This window comes from Athene noctua, chromosome 7, assembly GCF_965140245.1.
Source record: "Athene noctua chromosome 7, bAthNoc1.hap1.1, whole genome shotgun sequence".
Classification (NCBI taxonomy): Eukaryota; Metazoa; Chordata; class Aves; order Strigiformes; family Strigidae; genus Athene; species Athene noctua.
This window is the reverse complement of record NC_134043.1, coordinates 28,768,456-28,786,285: the sequence shown is the minus strand read 5'-3', so window position 1 is coordinate 28,786,285 and position 17,830 is coordinate 28,768,456. Positions and strand designations below refer to the sequence as shown.

The window sequence follows — 17,830 nt, the reverse complement described above, 5'->3', positions numbered from 1 at the left end:
TGGAATTGGCACCTTTTCTAACCAAGTATCTGAAGGCATTCAGTATGCCTAAAGCTTGCCCGATAATAGCATAAGAAGTATTTTGAACTTGGATTGATCTAGGTGTGAAGATGCAAGGGCATCATGCTTGGCATTCTCATACGGTATCAGAATCTTTCAAGATTTTAGCCCAGTTTCCATGAGAACTAAGCACTTACTACATAAATCAGACTTATTTAAATTCTCCACAGTTATATTGATGCAGTGAGTTTTAAAGCCCAATAAAATATTTTTAAGGTATGCCATAAAAAAACAAATTTCACTTCATAATTGAGGAGGTTCACTCAGGGGAAAATTCAACATTTCGTAACAGGAAAGTAGATCAAAAAAAGCTGAAAATTAAGTTGTAGAAGCTGAAGTGGAAAGGCCACACTAATTTCCTAATGCTCGTTTAGATGCTTAGTCCCCATCTCATTTATGCCCACTAATCTAGTAGGAAACTCCAGCTACAAACTGTCCTTTTACAGCTCAGCATTATGTCAAATTATCAATACCAGGAGTTGAGGACATGAAGTTTCACATTTTTTTCCATTATGTCTGGACAAGCCACCCCTTAAGGCCAATTAATTAAGCTGCTCTTTTAGGGATGAAAAATCGTGAATCAGGATCAAACAGCTCGGTTTTGTATTTTTATGATGGCCCTCAGATGTTTTGCCAGAATTGCACTTCCTGTGCAGAAGCTGCTTTAAGCAAAACATTCACACAGACTTAAAATTTACAAGGCAAGGCAAGTGCTTATTAATAAAAAAGCTTGTAATTTATCTTATTTTTAAAAAGTAAATACGTAATTATTTCTACAATCCTATATGAACTGACCACTGAACTATATTTATTTTTAGCATAAGTAACACCTCAGAGAGGTACGAGAAGTATCTGCCTCACTTCAAACACTACTCAACAGCTTCATTATATTGATGTCCCTCACTCATTTTTTACTCCTTAGGGCTTCTCCTGCAACGACCAATCTTTCAATAATCAAAAAAGCAGTTCTGTAAATACTCTATCAGAGAGAAATCCTGATAAAGAGAGGCTTTCATTAATATGAAAAAATCATTTTGTATTCTTTACTCTTCTACCAGAACCGTATATTGTTCTTCATTATTAAACTGAAGTACTGACATTGCTATCATCTTCTGGTACTTTCAACAAAGAGGCAGTCATCATCCATTTAAAATGGAAGTCTACTAATAGTTACCAATTGTTTTGATCATCATTACAACAACTAAGAAATAAATTTATCTGGTTAATTTCACCATTAAAATTAGTTTATCACAAAACTCAGCATCAACAGTTTAGGTCAGCTGTCACAATACCATCCTCCCTGGTTCTGTAAGCTCCCAGCTGGGTCAGACACATGACAAACCAGAGCTTGAAAAGGTCAGCAGGGACTGCCTGTTCAAGCACTATCCCTTTAAGTTTCTGACTAAATCCTGACTTCACTATTAAAAATTCTCAGGATAACCTGAAGTGCTATTTTATAGTATTTTAATCATTGACTTACATATTCTTTAATATAGATTGTCCCTATAACGCATACTTTTTTCCCCTAAGAAGTACACGCTTAACACGTTGGGAGTTCATGATCAGAACTTGGACTTTTCTTCTGTTATACATAACACATACCTTATTATAAATCTCTTTGCCTACTCTATAGTATACCCACTCTTCTGACTAGAGAAAAACTAACTATGTTTAAGAGTATTTTCCATGAAGCTCAGATGACACACCAAAATTGAGACCTTCAAGGCCTAGAGCCAATATAAAGGATTGTGATAGTTTAGGCCCTGCCGGGACCGGAGACCACATTGCCGCTGTCCCTCCCCCACCCTCAGATTGAGTAGGGCACAAACCCTGGGGTTAAAATAAGGGGAAATTTAACACAACTGTGTAATAAACAATCTGAACAACAACAACAGCAATAATAACAACAATAAACAGTAATAACAGTAAACAGATATACAGAGAAATACCGCGGTGAACACAGTCAGCCTGCCACACGTGCTTCCCGCGACAAAAGCCACAAAGGGAAGCTTCCACACTGCCCGCCAGACCTGACATCAGCATGGTATGAATAACCCAGCTGGAGATCCCTTCCCCCTCTCTGCTGGGGAAACTTAACCCTATCCTAGCTGAACCAGGACAAGGGTTATGGCATTCCTACCTCCTGGGTACCCATTAGCAAATTGCATTCTTCAACACCATGTTCCTGGAAGAAGATTTTTTTAACCTCACCTGACAGTTATCTTTGGAGTTTCACCACACGCTTCTGCTTTCATATGTCACCAGAAATATTTGTATCATAGTTCCTCATGTACAAGCCAATTCTGCAAATACTAACATATCAATGATCAATGCTAATTAATTTGCTATATCCCTATTTATAGAAGGTCATACTTGAGGATACAGGAATAAATCTCCACAAAACCCAATTGAAAATAGATGCATAAGCCCTTGTGTTCACTTTGTTCACTACATGATTAGCACAGATTCTGATAGTGGCAGTGGTAAATACCGTTTAGGCAAAGATTCTCAAACAAACATAGTTCTTCCCCATATAAGTGACAATTCACAACAGGAGTCTGTAGTTCACCTCCAGAGATCACAAACATCTATGTCTTCTCCTCTGAAGAGGTACAATCTACTAATCAGCAATGATCTGCCTGCAGCACAATATTTATCTTGTTCCTCTGTTCTCCAATAGACACTACTAACAAATATTGTCTAGTCAAAGAAAAAAATTCAGCATGACCATTCACTTGCCCATCTCCTTATAACAGGAATATTATGAGTATTGCTAATCACAGCAGAAACAATCCTGCTCCACCAGTAACTGCTAAGTTTCATCTATATTCACACAAGCAATGAGAATTAAAAAAAAAAAAAGCCTGCTTACTAAAAATGCTTTGACAAACTGGAATGTTCTCTCATTAAAGAGCTCCTTCTCTAGTTTACTGCACAGTTCCCAGCACACAAGTAATTTCAATTAATCACTGAAGTCCCTGCAAAAATGAAATGCTCCAATTATTCTGAATAGCCTGAGCATTCAGAATTCTATCAAAATGTGTCTTTCCCATTCCCAGAGCCAGGATGCTTTTAGCAGCTTGACAATATTACTTTGATACAGAAGAGCCAATAAAAACCTCAGTTCATTTCTAACTACTACTTATGATTGAGACCAAATGTTAAGGGGTGCTTCCATTAAACTCTTTCCTAGCATGCATCCATCACCTACAGAAAGCAAATGAAAACACCCCGCCCTATGAAACTGATATTTCAGTTCCTAGCACCTAAACTTCTGAAAGTTAAAAAATTCCTTAAAATAAGTTGCTATCCATCATAAACCATGTTGTTGAACTTACTCACCAAAAAGATCTCTCGGCTACAAGATACAAGCAGGCACCAGTGCTTCCTAGAGCTATATTGACAAGAAGTTGATGAACATCAAGTCTTACAGCCCCGTATCTCAGAGACTTTTATAAAAGCTGATACTGGATCGCATTATCTAGCTGCACTACCAAACAGAGTAAGTACTATGAGCATGTGTTTATACTTACCAAGAGCCCAGCAAAGAACTGTTAACAGCTTAAGACTGTCAATGGGTTTAGTTCTACTTTTTTTTCTCCTGTTATTAATCATATACAACTAACGTGTTTTGACTGGTATACCAAACACAGCTGAGTTAATATTGTGCAGAAGTTAATTAGTGATTACTGCCAATAGCAGAAAAACACAACAGTTTGGGGGTTGGATTTATTCAGGGGTTTTTTTGCTGTTGTTGGTTTTTAAAAAATGTTTCCATATTTTTTTCTTCACAAAAAGACTACTTGAAGCAAAAGCATAAAATTTTGTGTATTACCAGACCTCTCAGCAGACAACAAGCACTGCTCATTATCACTACCCTAGCCTTTACATCTACCAGTTGCTGCTGGGATAACAACATGCATGTTACAACTCATGAGAACTCCCAAAGAATGGAATTTCTTAGCATGGATACTGCTTAAAGGAAAAAAAAAAAAAACAGTTAAGATTCTGAAAGGCAAAGAGCTCCTTTTTTTTTAGGCATACGGATGGAGTTTATTCATCATTAATGACAAACTTTCTATCACATCCCATCTTCAGTATTATTCACTAACTTAAGCAAGCATTCAGACATTCAGAAAAATCTGCAGACATTAGTAAATCTTAACTATTGCCACTATATTTAGAACTGCCGATATTTTCCATATAAAAGATTTCTAAAACTCTCCTCCCCAAAGGATCTTTACCAGACCCTCACACACACACACACTCCTCCCCAAAGGATCTTTACCAGGCACTCAGCTGACATTACCAAAGCTTGGCCTGAGGAGAAACAACCTCTTTTCACTACTCTCCATAACTGACTATGGAGAACTGCCATCACCAGCTACAGAATTAAGACTAACAAGATTTTGGATAGTTAAAAGTTGGAAAATACAGCATCATATACATAGCAAGTATATACCATGTAAAGTGCCAAAAATCCACATTCCCTGCAACCAAAACTCTACTGCATCTTGTGGCTACAGTATACACAAGATATCCCTAAGTAGGGTAGAAAACAAACAAACAAACAAAAAAAACCACAACACCAAACAACTTTGAGAAGTTGGGATTTCACCATGTAAATTTTGTGGTGTTCTCACTCGCTCAAAAAGAGAGCTCAAACAGCTCTCTTGAAACACTTCAGCAGATAGTGTATTTTCTCCTTTTACCAAACTTTATCAAAAAAAAATTATTCAGTAGGCTTCTATAGCTCTCTACTATCACATAAGCCTATTTTCCAAGTAGTTTTCACAATGTCAGGAGGAGAAATCAATTGTCAATAAACTTCCCTTTGCTGGAGAGTAAGGAAAGCAAAGGTAAGCATGTCAACCAAGAAGCTTAAAGGATCTACAGACTGAAAACAAGTTCAAGTTTTCATGATTTTCTCAAACTAAAAGCATCAAGTTTTGAAACTTATTACAGACTCAGTATTCAATTATGCTTGCATCTACTTGCATTGGAAATCTTTTTGTATATACAAGTCATGCTGAGGTGGTACTCAGAGGTTTTTGCTAAAGCATTAAAAATAACTTCTTTGGCAATAAGAATCCTAGCAGCATCTGGCAGTGAATCTCTACTTACCAATGCATTTATTCCAAACATAAGCAAAACAAGCATCCTGTGAGAACATGATTCAGTTTCAGATCTACTGAAAAAGGTACAGAGGTAAAAGACATGAGAAGAAAACTCTTTAAGTAAAACAGTTACAGTAAATTTAGTCTCTCAAAAGCTATAATGTAATAAGAAGATAAGGAATCCATCATCTCTTTCACTCATACCCTCTCTAAATGAGACTCAAATAGAGCAGGTCATGAATTTCCTGTAGGGAGAATTGTACAAGCCCATCAAATATTAAAAAGCACTGCAGATATCTGCAGTCCTTTCTGAAAGCTTTATTCAGACAAGCAAAGAGGACACATGAATTAATTAACTGTTTCCAAACATTCCACTTCCACAAATCATTACCTTTCTTCAGATGTTTTTAACAGAAAATGAGTCTGTTCCTCTAGAGTTTTCAGTCCAGAGCCCCTTCCTAGCTATTAGCAGAGTGTTTGTTTATCCAGGCTTTCAAAAGACTTCACAGAAAGAAACCTACTGCTGTCTGCACAACTGTAAGCGATGGTAGTGTCCCACCGAAGCTTTTCTGAAAGCCTCCAACTCCAGACTACACATCAGCCACATACTGAGGTTATCACTTCCACAAGCGAAAACTTAAATGCAAACTCCAAATTACATACACTGCATAAAGAGTCTCTTAAAAATTTCCAAGAATGCATATGAATCACTCCAACTTCTTCAATTACTGTATCTACCCCACAATACACTTAATGGGTTTTCTTCTATTCAATCTCTTTCTGCCAAACACTTCTCCATTTTACCGTGGCACCAGCTGAATACCAACAGAGGGGACTGGAATTTATTCAGATATAGCTGCAAGGTACTCTAAAAAATTCTGAAAAGATGAACTTACTGTGTTCCAAGCAATCCTTCATTAGCTCATTACTTTAGAAAGAGGCATCTTATAACTAATTTTTAATAGGAAACATGCTCAAAGACATTCTTTTCAGAACACAAAACTATTCTGCAAGCTAGAAAATATCATACCTGTATTTGACATGTCATCTTCAAGCACCTTTGCAATGAATAACATCCTTCCCAGGAAAAGCAAGGTAAAGAAATCAGCTTGTGCACTACCTATATGCACATATGCTGGTCCAAACACATCGTCAAAACTTTAAATGAACTCGTCAGGGAAGTTTAGAGCTCTTCAAAGTCACAACTTCAGCAATCCAAAGATATCAGCTCCTTCTACATTATATCAGGCAGTAATTCTTCCTTCTTGCATAGAAGAGGAAGAATCCCCAGTCACCAGTTCCCACGCACAGCCCTGGCTGCGCAGGAGCAGCCTGCAACTGCCCTGCAGCCTCTCCGATGAGCTGACCTAGGAGGCCAGCAGCACAGCGCTTTCAGGTCGTGGCTCTTCAGATGCTTCTGAAGACAGAACACCAGCTGCTACTGGAATCCACACGCTCAATATCCAGTGCCGCTGAACAAGTCCCACATGTAACATCTCCTGTTTACCTAACACAACAGTCAGACAGATTTATATTGCACTTGATACCTGCAGATGAAAGACTGCCAGATATCAATTTTGTTCTTAGGCTGATAACCAGGGTAAAAAAAAAAAAAAAAACAGCAAACCTTTATTTAGCATAACAGTGCATGCCAATTGTCACTACTTTAGACTCACTTCAAAAGGAGGCCGATTTAAGAAGCAGCCAACCATGTTAAAGTGTAGGCCCTGTTCAAATTTTACCAGCACTACTGCAAAAAAAGCATTGCAAATGCACTGTCCTCACACTGACTTTACACATAACTGTCATTGAAAATTGGCACTGACACTTTTGCATCTAACATGAATTTGTTATTCATTGAACTGGTTTTCAATTAATCAGATTATCACTACAGCTGTGAAGATATAATCTTAGGAACCTTACTCTTGGACTGTGACCTACTGTTATCTCGTACTACCATAGAAATTTAATCTGTCAAACAATCCAGTACAAAGTCCACGTAATTATATCTGCTTAAGTACAAATCCATTCTTGGCAATAAGCCCTCCACAGGTCCTTTTTGTTCATATGTCGGTCAAGTTTCATTCAAGTAATTACAGCCTCTTTCTCACTAGAACAGCTACCGGATATTTGCACCATCTCAAATTTCTGAAGCCCTAACGAGCCTAGTACTTCCAATTCTATGAACAATAAATTCAAGCAGGTACACAGTCAGCACCACTGTGGCTTGCTATGGAATAGCCAGGCTATACTAACTGTAATACGGATATTTCATTCATATTCACCACTAACTGGTTCAGTTACACAATGCAGATGAAGCTAACTCATTTTATGTTTTGTAAGTTTTTCCACTTCCACCACCAGTACTTTGTCTTTCCTAGATGAAGAGAACTTTATCACTACTTCCATTTTTCTAGTTTTAGTCCTGACTCCTGTACATGCATCAGATGATTCAGAGTGGAACAGACAGGATCAGAAGCAGAGTACTAACTGCAAAGTGTTAGAGAGGCAGAGTATAACCTCAAGCAGGAATCACATTCTGATTCTTACAAAATCCCTTATCTAGGTCCCTTCTTTTACTCCCTTCTCCCTCTACTTCTTACCATGACTCCCACAAAAATTTCAACTCAATTTAAAAAGCATAAATTGTACTTTAAGAACTAGTTCTGTAGTACACGGCAAGAAAGTAAAATTTTATTTCAGTTATAGTCACAAATAAGCGATCCACTTGTTTAAGTCAGAAAAATGAATACAGAGATCCCACATAATTTAGTCTTCTTTATTCGCTCAGATTACAAACGCCCCACAGATTCCAACACCACCACCATTACTCAATAGCACACTATGTCTCACTTGCAATCTCCATTCACAATATTTTTTTTAAGATATACTAACAAGAAATAATCACTTTCCACAAATTCCTGAAGCTTTAAGTATGAAGCATCTATAATAGTTTTACATTTGTTAGATAAATTAAATGAAAGTGAATAAGGAAATAAAACAGTTCTTCAGTCTTTTTCCTCATACAGTTTCTACTTAGCCAGGTGTTAATGGTCGAGTTTGTTTTTTTAGTTTCTGTAGTATGAGTCATGTCAGGAGGTTTATTGAATATTTATTACCAGCTGAAAGTGTGGCCAAAATGCTGTGTTTTCACCCGTTTTAGGATTCTCAATTTACTCCTAAATTATGATCAATTTTCAACACTTTAGCAATTATTACATAATGTATGTATTGCTTAAGATACTTTAAGCAGTCATGATCAACCACCTAAGATTTTATTCAGTTTTATAATTATCTGAAGTGTAGGTCTACCTAGATCAAAACACTCTATACATTTTTTTTCAGGGTATTGCTTTCCAAGTATCAGATAGTGATTTCTTAGCATTAATTGAGGAAGTTAATTCCTACTTGCTGGAATCTTTTTATAGTCAATTGTTACAGCATTACACTATTAGCCAACACAATGGAATTAAATCCTCATCATTGCTTAAAAGGCTTTTCCGTTATTATAACCTGATATGTGTAATTCAACTATTACTCAGCATTGTATACTAACTGCTTTGGTCATTTGCTAGTTTTTGATGATGCAGCAGGGTGTTTGTTTAAACTACAGGAAAAAAGCTGCAGGGCTAATCCTTCAGCAACAGCTTTAGTTCTTCTACACACCCCCATCCTTACAGCAAAGTTTTCAGTTTTTCATACACAAGAAATAACAATTTTGGACCAACTATTTTAAAGTCTTACTTATACACATCAACTGTGTTCCTGCTACTCAAATCCCTCACAGTTAAAGCACAGCTGCAATTTGCTGGTTTAGGCCCAAAGGTAAAACTGAATTAATCTATGGGTTCATCTGGAAATCTACTTTGCAAGTGCATTTGCTGCCACCATCTCCAATCCTCACTCTCCTCACTTCCCACAGATGCCTTGAATGCAAGGTAAACCATGAAATGCACAGTCATCAACTGAACAGCTTACCCTCAAAATACTTCAGGTTTTAAGAGTGACCTAAATCAACTATACTGGCAAAACTGAGCAAACTTCAGAACCACTACCCCCATCAATATTGTGCCTTAGGCAAATGCTTAGTACAATGTTTTCTATTTATCTTTTTTACTACCAAAGCTGAAATCTGACCTTTCAAAAGCTTTGGATACTTGACAGGAGTAGTAGATAGATATCTCCTTGTCTTTTATTCTAAAAATTGTATGATTTTGTTTCCATTTTTTTCAAAAAATAAGCATTCTTATTGCTGTATGGTCAGCTCCCAACATTAGTAATAGTACTAATGCTTGCAAGCAAGCTTTAACAAGCACATTCAATATAGTATCTACCAGGGAATGTCTATGGCAGCTACAAATCAGCTTTTTCTGTAGACCCTCCTCACCATCCTGGCTTATATGACAAGTCAATATTTCAACACAGTTTTCATCTATCAGTAATTGTTATGCTAAAACCTAGGTGCTAGCAGAGCTCTATTTTTCAAGTTGCCTGCCAGAGTATGACTCAAAGCAGTCTGTCAAAGTAAGTCACCCCCAACATTAACAAAGTGATATTGAACATTTAATTGATGTCACTGTTGGGTTTTTTTAATGTGAGAACAAGCCCAGCAAGGCATCTAGATATTTACAAACTATAACATATACTGCTATTTCCAAAGCCCATTTAAATTCAAAATTCAGGAATATGCTAGAGAAAGAGTTTTGAAATTAACAAAATTACTGTATTTGATTAATTGGTCCTACATTACATTTGGCACAGCCATCTACAGCTGCCACAGCCCATCTCTCAAAATGCTTACATCATTCTAACATGGGGAATTCCCATGTAACAAAATTCATCTGTGGAGAAGACATTGGACTAATTTCCTGGTGTCTTTAGTTTGGAATGAAAAGTTCCCCAATAAAAGCAAAAGATAGCAAAGACGCAAGAAGACAAGTAAAGCCTGAATTCAACTGGATTGTTCAATTTAAGGTAAATTGAGCTGTTGAACTGAATCCTGCCCTCACTGGAACCTACTTTTAACAGCAACAATTTGTAGAGGTTTTCTGCATTCCCTTCTTAGCCATCAACCAACTCATGCTAATTCTCACCTTTCCCACTAGCATAGAGCTAGAGAATGGACTAAGAAAATTTGCCTTCAATAATTACTCTCTCACACTAAACTCCCGATCTGAGCAGGGTGGCTGCAGATGCGCTTCACTTTTCTCCTTCCATACAAAACGAAAGTACTTTTCTGAATGTGTTTATTAACTTGGACATCCGCGCACCTCCCTTCTCAGTTTTTTGCTGATCGTCTACTCTTCCCTGCAAGTATAAGCACTAATAAAAGCCTGAAGCATCCTAAAGACCTTTCTGGAGAACCTTTGTCCATCTCCATCATTAGTTATTAGTATAAAGAAGTCATGTTACAAGGAAACTCATTAGAAAGGCCTTCTAAAAAGGAGAGGGTAATCAATAAAGTAGTGGCAATCAGTTACTTCCAACACTTAAAACAGGGAGAATCACAGGCAGGAAAAGAGTGCATCATATGGGCAGCAAGCCAGAGTCCCTTCACATTTTTCAGTTTAGGCTACTGCCTGAATTCCAGATTAAAAAAATCAGACACTTGATTTGTAAACAAATAAGCAAACTCATTTTCATGCAACCATCTTCAACATCACCAAATTAATGTTTATAAGAAAGCAAAAGTTAACAAGCTCTTATAGCTAAGTCTTATAATAAGCAAAGACATCAAATTCTTACTGACTTTTTCATCTACTTGCGTACTCCCCTTAAGACTAAGCATAAGCCAAAAACATTAATTCAGAATTGACTATCACCTCCCACTGGCTTTTTTCTTAAGCTGTATTTACCCGTGTTTAAAAATAAGCATCTAACACTCTTCCATAGTAATTCTTATTGCTCTTAGGCAAAGGTTTAATAATTATTATCCTGATTCTGTCATTCCTGAAAAACAACCAAAAAAAGCCAGTCAAGTCCCAATTATAGTAGTATAGGACTCTCCTGGCATCCTGACTTTTTTACATTTCACTTACGTTGCTCAAAGTCAATATAAATTCTTTCCACTGCACAGTTACTAGGACAAATTCAAAAAGCTTTTCTTCCTGCTCAGCCACAATAGCTTGCTCTTCATACCCTTCCCAGAAATCCAATTAAATAATTCTCATAACAAGTGCTTAGAGAATGCAAGAAGATCCAGTTTCTTTGCAATATTTATTATTGCAGTTATCTTGCAACAGTTACAGCCAAGCAAGCATCTGACAAAGTCCTAAAAAGTATCATTGTTTCGCTTAAAACCTTGTCCAAGCTACTCAGTCACAATTAATCTTAGACATGACTCAACAGTGAAGAAATTCTGCAGCCCCACAAAACCAAATGAAATAAAAGTCAGCTTTAAGTAGCAGCCAGCAAAGTAAGATTGATCGCTGCCTCTGCTCTGCACACAGATCACAGTTCACAGGCACCTCTGTTTTCAAAACAAGGTTCTGAAGGTGTCCAACTTAGTTACAGCTTTGAATGATGAAGCCTGGTGGACTTTTGTAGTGGTATAGCTCAGCCAATGAATAAATGCCTTGCTGTTCCATACTATGTTCTAGCCATCCTGCTAAGCCCACAAACAAACCAAACAGAGCCCAAGTTCCATTTCTGAATCAAACACCTCCCCCAGAAAACACTTCTTTTTCTGTTGACAAACAAGCATCAAACCTACTAGCTTGCTAGAAATCTCTAGGAAATAATAGAAATTTTTAGATTTGTTTGTGAAGATAATCCCAGCAAGTGATTACAAGCTCACACATATGACCAAACTTAAACATTCAATACACACTGTTATTGTACAAACACCTTGTGATAATTGCCTGTTCTCCTAGACAGAGAGGAATAAAAAGAGATTCTGAACAGCTAGTATTTCTTTCTAGGCAGCTTGAGAAAAAGGTGACCTTAAATTATTTGACAAATAATGAATATTATCAGAGCCAGTCACCCATGGCTGCAGACGTGGCTCAGAGGAGCAGCACCCTATCATACCTACTCTCTCCTCACACTGCTCTGGCTGCCACTCAGATCATATTTAAACCGGGAGAAGCATTCACCTCATGGCATTAGAAAAAAAATGATCTGATTTCCGAGGCTTCCTGAAAGTAGTCCAAATACCCTGTTTCTAGCCCCCACAAAGGTAGCTAGTTCCTCTTTCAAGCAGGTACTTTTCTATCACATAAGATAAAGACTATGAGCATTTTCCCCACTTAAAGGAAAGCCTTTGAAAACCAGCAGAAAGTTTGTGGTTTGTTTTTGGTGTTTTGTTTTTGTTGTTTGCCTTTTTTTATTAAGGCTTTGACACTCAGTCTACAGATAGAGGTGAAGGAAGACTTCTAGTCAATACCCCCACGGCAAACAGCACAGGTGTAACAAAAGCCCAGCACAGAGGTTAAGGTTGTTGCAAACAGAAAACAGCACAATTATCAGGATGATCAAAGCTTAGAAGCCATTCACCAAGAAGCAGTGGAGACAAACTCTTGGTTGCTTTAAATATCAAGATTAGTTTATATAAGAAACTAACTGCGGTATCTGTAGGAACTGGAGATCTGAACCACCAGACACTTCCAGCAAAGGCTTTCGACAAGCTGAGCACACTGGGGGATGATCACTTCGTGTGTCTGACCCACAGGCTTCCCATTACCAACGCCACAGATACACACACCAGAGGCAACTGTCACCTGGTTTTGTATCACTGAGGTGTTCCTGAGCTTTGATGGTGAGATCAGAGCTTGAATGCACAGCTGTTTATCCACTGTGGGACAGCAGTATGCAGATTTATTCTGGTGACATCTCCAGCTAGCAGATATAGCAGAACTTAAATAAATGCCAACACACTCAAATCCACTGTGTTAATCTTTCACCTAATACTGTCTTGTTCTCACCCCTTCAAATTACCCAGTCCCCTATTAGTGGCTCTGTTCTTTACATCAATCCTTTCGCAGTCACTGTCAGTCTGAAATAAACCTCCATTACCAAAAAAGCAGGGGAAAAAAGGAAAAAATGGGGGAGAAAAAAGGGAAGGTTGTACTCTCACGTAAAACCTTACAGGCTGCTATCAAGAACATTAAACAAACTCCCTGCAAAGCTGCAAAGTTCTGTAACTGCACTAATACAGGCAATAGTTGTTCTAATGAGGTTACATAAAAAGCTAATAGTGCCATAACCCAAGCAGGAATCACTCAAAATTATTTTCAAACATAAACCAGTAGCAACCTGCCATCATAATTCTTCACTGTTATTCATGACAAATAAAAGTCCAAATTTTGGGGGGCAGAGGAAGTTCTTGAGAACTGAAATAAGCTTTCAGAAGGGCAGTTCAACTTCCATGACGTACACGCTTGTACTAATTCCTACATTTTCATCTAGATGCCAACATGAGTTCACAATCAACATGCTGAACCCTTGATCTGCAGGTTTATTACTTGTATTTAATATACATTCAGGCATAGCCACATTGCTTGAAGTTTGCACAGCCTGTGCAGTTACTTTAAACTGAACAGAAACCTGAGCGCAAGTCAGTCAAGAATTCCTGAGCCTCAACCATCACAGAACTAAACACAGAACTTCTGCATAATGTAATAATTTTCACACGTTCCACACAGTGAAAAGTCCCTTTATTTTCAATTTTAGTAAATATGTAGCTACTACTGGCATTTCAAGAACATATGTTCTAAAATTAGCAGAAGCAGTTAATAGCATGCATTTTAAAAAGGCCAACACTCCCTAGCAGTAAGATGGAATGTGTTTTCATTAAGCCTCACCTAGAACTTAAGAACCAAGTCATCTGGAAGATGCTTTAATTTAATGAAGAGCAGCATTCTTTGCTGAACTGGTCAGGAGTGATACTAGTCTCTGATGATGTTCATCAGTAAAGAGGCACACAAACTGACAAAGTTACTTCTTCAGTGAAACTTTTATAATACCATTTGTCAAAGCAGCAGACATGGTGTTCTACTCATACCTCCAAGCCATTTTTCCATTTCCAGAAGGTACTTGGCAAAAAGTGCCAATAAGAGCGATAAAATCTGAATTCACAACTTCTGCAAGTCTTGGGTCCATCTTCAAATCTGTTTTTAAAACCAGTACAGCCGCACTGGCACTCAAAAAAGAAGTTACAAAACTTAATAGCTACCTGGGAAAAAAGTCAATCACATCTATAAACAGGTTTGTCTCAGATGTCAATCACATTCCAAATAAACTCTGTAAGAGAAAACTTCTTTCTGCTTGCATGCTCTGAATATCCTACACTAACACATTAGAAATCAAATTGCTTTGCATTTGGCAATATGATCAAAATTTGCAACTCTCCCACCATCACACTTCTGTGCTATGATGCTCTTACAGTTTACTTAGTTTTAGAATATCAACATGATAACCACAACTTTTAGGAAGGCTACAGCCAGAAAACTAGATGGAAAAAGACATTATAGAAATGCAGCAGGGAATACAGTGTTTGTAGCAAACATACCACAGTTAGCTATATCATTTATCTCCCCTGAGCACTTTTTCCAAAAAAAAATCTCAATATATGATCCAAACCCTGAATATTTGGAAATAAGGTAAATCATACTTCCCAGCATTCCTAACTTTATTGAAAGTAAAACAGCAACGAAAACTCACTGATCTACCCTATACCATCCTATGGGCTGTGCATTCTGCTCACATACGTTTCAGGGGAAGTCAGCACAAAAATCAGACAACTCCCATGTTCTAGGTGATGATTATCTTACACTTCTTGCCTGCAGCTATAGTTACCTTTAAGCGATATCCACTTTTACAGAAACAGCCACTTGAGGCAATTCACAGTAACTGGAATCGTTTCCCTCCAACATACCTCCCAGCAGATAGAGTGATTCCACCATCTTCTGCAGTGCCATTGCTTTGATAACTAGGTATTTATTTCCCAGGCAATATCATTCCATGTATTTTCCTTCCTTTCAGGAGCTTACATTTGCAACAAATTCAAGATACACAGACAACTTAATTACTAATAAAAGAAAGGTTCCTATTACCTTAAAAATAGAAGTAAAAATATATGGGTGATTGCTCAGCAAAGCTTAGTAACTTATGGCACAAATTTAACTTTTACTGAAAACCTGAAAACATAGTAGCTGTGTTATTCACTGAAATACAAGATCACTTAAGCTTAAAAGCTTAAGATCTGTTTTGAACAGGCTTACTGCTCTAACTAGAATATACCTACAGTCATCAGTTATCAGACTACCAAAACACTTCAATATCAGGTTAGCTAAGAAAAAGGAAGTATTATGACAACCTGAGAAGTCTGATTTATGCTGGCCCATTAGCTTTTTTTTTCATTCAATGAAGTTTCCTGACAAATGCTTCCATGAAATGCATATGTTGACAGAATTCTCATCTCTACAGCACTGCGTGGTCCTCCACACCGACAGAAGGCAGCAGTTACAGAGCAGTCGGATTTTGTAGTATGAATAGATAAGGGGAAGAGGGACTGAGTGCTAGAAGACCCAGTCAAATGTACTTGGTACTCAAGCACTCATATACTCTGGGGTAAATCAGCATTTTTCAGAAAATGTCAACTGCCTAATGTAGAACTTAATTGAATGTCTTGGCCAACAGTTGTTCCTGTAAGTGCTGTAATTATCTCAACATTAACAAATTAGCACAGTCACCCATTAATTAAAAGATTACTTACACTGTACCATACAAGGTAGTCAACACCAAGCAGCATTAGCATAAGACAACAATTTGACTTCAGGAATGTGCTTCTCATTTCATTCAAGCCTAGGACACAGTACATATTTCCCAAGTTTTAGAAATCCTTCATTCTTCATTATAGTGGTGTCCAGTTTGCAACAACTGTCCCCTTCTTCTAAAGGTGCCTGTTCCTAACTCACAAGTCCCTAAAAACAAGTTGATCATCCTCCAAAAAAAGAAACAACTGTGGACAGTCAAGGTCCATCAAAAGACTAAAAAGATTATGGCTTAGAAGTACTAAAGACAAGATTTCCTTTCCTTAATATCTGCAGACATCAACAGATACTTATGGAAGCCACAGACACTCAGCTTACAGTAACTGCAACTGTGCCTCATTGTGTTCAGCTCAAAATCCTAAACATCTAGCCATCTTAAATAGACTGTGCTGTATCACCTTTCAGCACTTTTCTATAAGATTAATTTCTTCTTGCTGAAACAAAAATTGTGTTTAGCTGCATGACTTCCATGCAATACAACTCTAATGGTATTTTAATTTGCACATAGCAAATGAAAAACAATCATAAGGACGATGCAAAATAGCTGTTTGGCAAGATTAACTAAAACCTTAGACTGTTGATTACGCAAGCAACTCAGGTTCATCATATTTATGATCAGCTGCAGATAAAGGGAGCATGCATCAGCTCCCAGAGAAACAGGTTCAAGTTCGTTATTTTACAACCTACTGATCAGTTTAGTTGGAATACCTTCTGCACAGGACTCTGCTACCTTGCCCTTGTTTCTTAAGGAACACAAGGCTTACGTGCAGGCCACCAATCCACTGAACAGAGCTGACAGCCCCCGACAGCCTGACAAGCCATCCCAGACCTTGCAGTGCAGCCCCATGCCCTTTCCCCGTACAGCTCCAATGTTCATCTGAATCTTAAGTGAGCTCATTCAGCTTGTTATCCTAATAAAATTATTACTTATTGTTACACTGAGATCGTTTCTCAAGGGCTAGAATCTGTGAAAGGGAGCTGGTGAGGTGGAAGGATCCTCCTTATTCAGCAACAGCAAATTAATCATTACAGGCTCACCCACTCTTAAACTCTACACCCTCAGCAGATAGTGAAGAGCTACATCTGGTTTTAGCAATTTTATACTTTGCTGCTCCGCTTAACCTTTCACATTTGTAGGGTTACTTTCAGCTAAATCTGAACTGGGAATCAAGCCTCATTTTGAATTCAAGTTGAATGGAAGTTGTAGTAATTCTAAGGCACAAAGGAACACAGACATACAACTCACAGATTACAAACTTAGCTTGTCTGACTAACCTGAAGACGCTTTACCCTGCAGGGTGTTTTTTTTAATGAGACTTTAAAAAAAAGCTTTTTTTTCAAAAGACTCTCAATAGTACTGCAGCAACGTTATTAATTATTAATCAGACTTCATCCGCTCAATACTTCATTTCCATGAGATTAGCCATCAGCCACTTGTTACAACATGGCAGCATACTGTACCCTTTTCTCAACATAAAGCTTTCACCTCCTAAGGAGTAAACGCTGAGCGTAAATTTGAATCATTTTCCTTTTATGCAAGTCTGTTAAGCCACTGGATGAAACCCACCATGTTACAGTAAACCTCGTGCGTAAACACGAAAAATCCTCTCTTCCACTTTGAAATTTTGAGTTCCTTCAGTTTCAGTATGATTTGGCAGCAGTAGAAGTCTAGAGAGCAAAGTGCCTAGGAGAAGGGTATGGAGAGGAATGTTTTAGCTAGTCTCCCAGCTGTAAGAACACATTCTGAGTGAGCAAGGCTCCCCTTGGCCTGCGGCCCCTCACTGCCCGCATGCCTTCCCACCAGCACACTCGTACTGCAGACACACAGGCAGCTTGGGTGCTGCTGCAGCATTGGCTGCTTCTCGTTCCACTTGGGCTTGG

At 37.9% G+C, this 17,830-nt stretch overlaps 1 protein-coding gene across 5 annotated transcripts in view; it reads right to left on the bottom strand.

Moving 5' to 3' along the window:
* The window catches only part of AGAP1 (ArfGAP with GTPase domain, ankyrin repeat and PH domain 1), a 396,570-nt gene that overhangs the window by 361,384 nt on the left and 17,356 nt on the right, over positions 1-17,830 (bottom strand). The gene's annotated exons all lie outside the window — the stretch shown is intronic.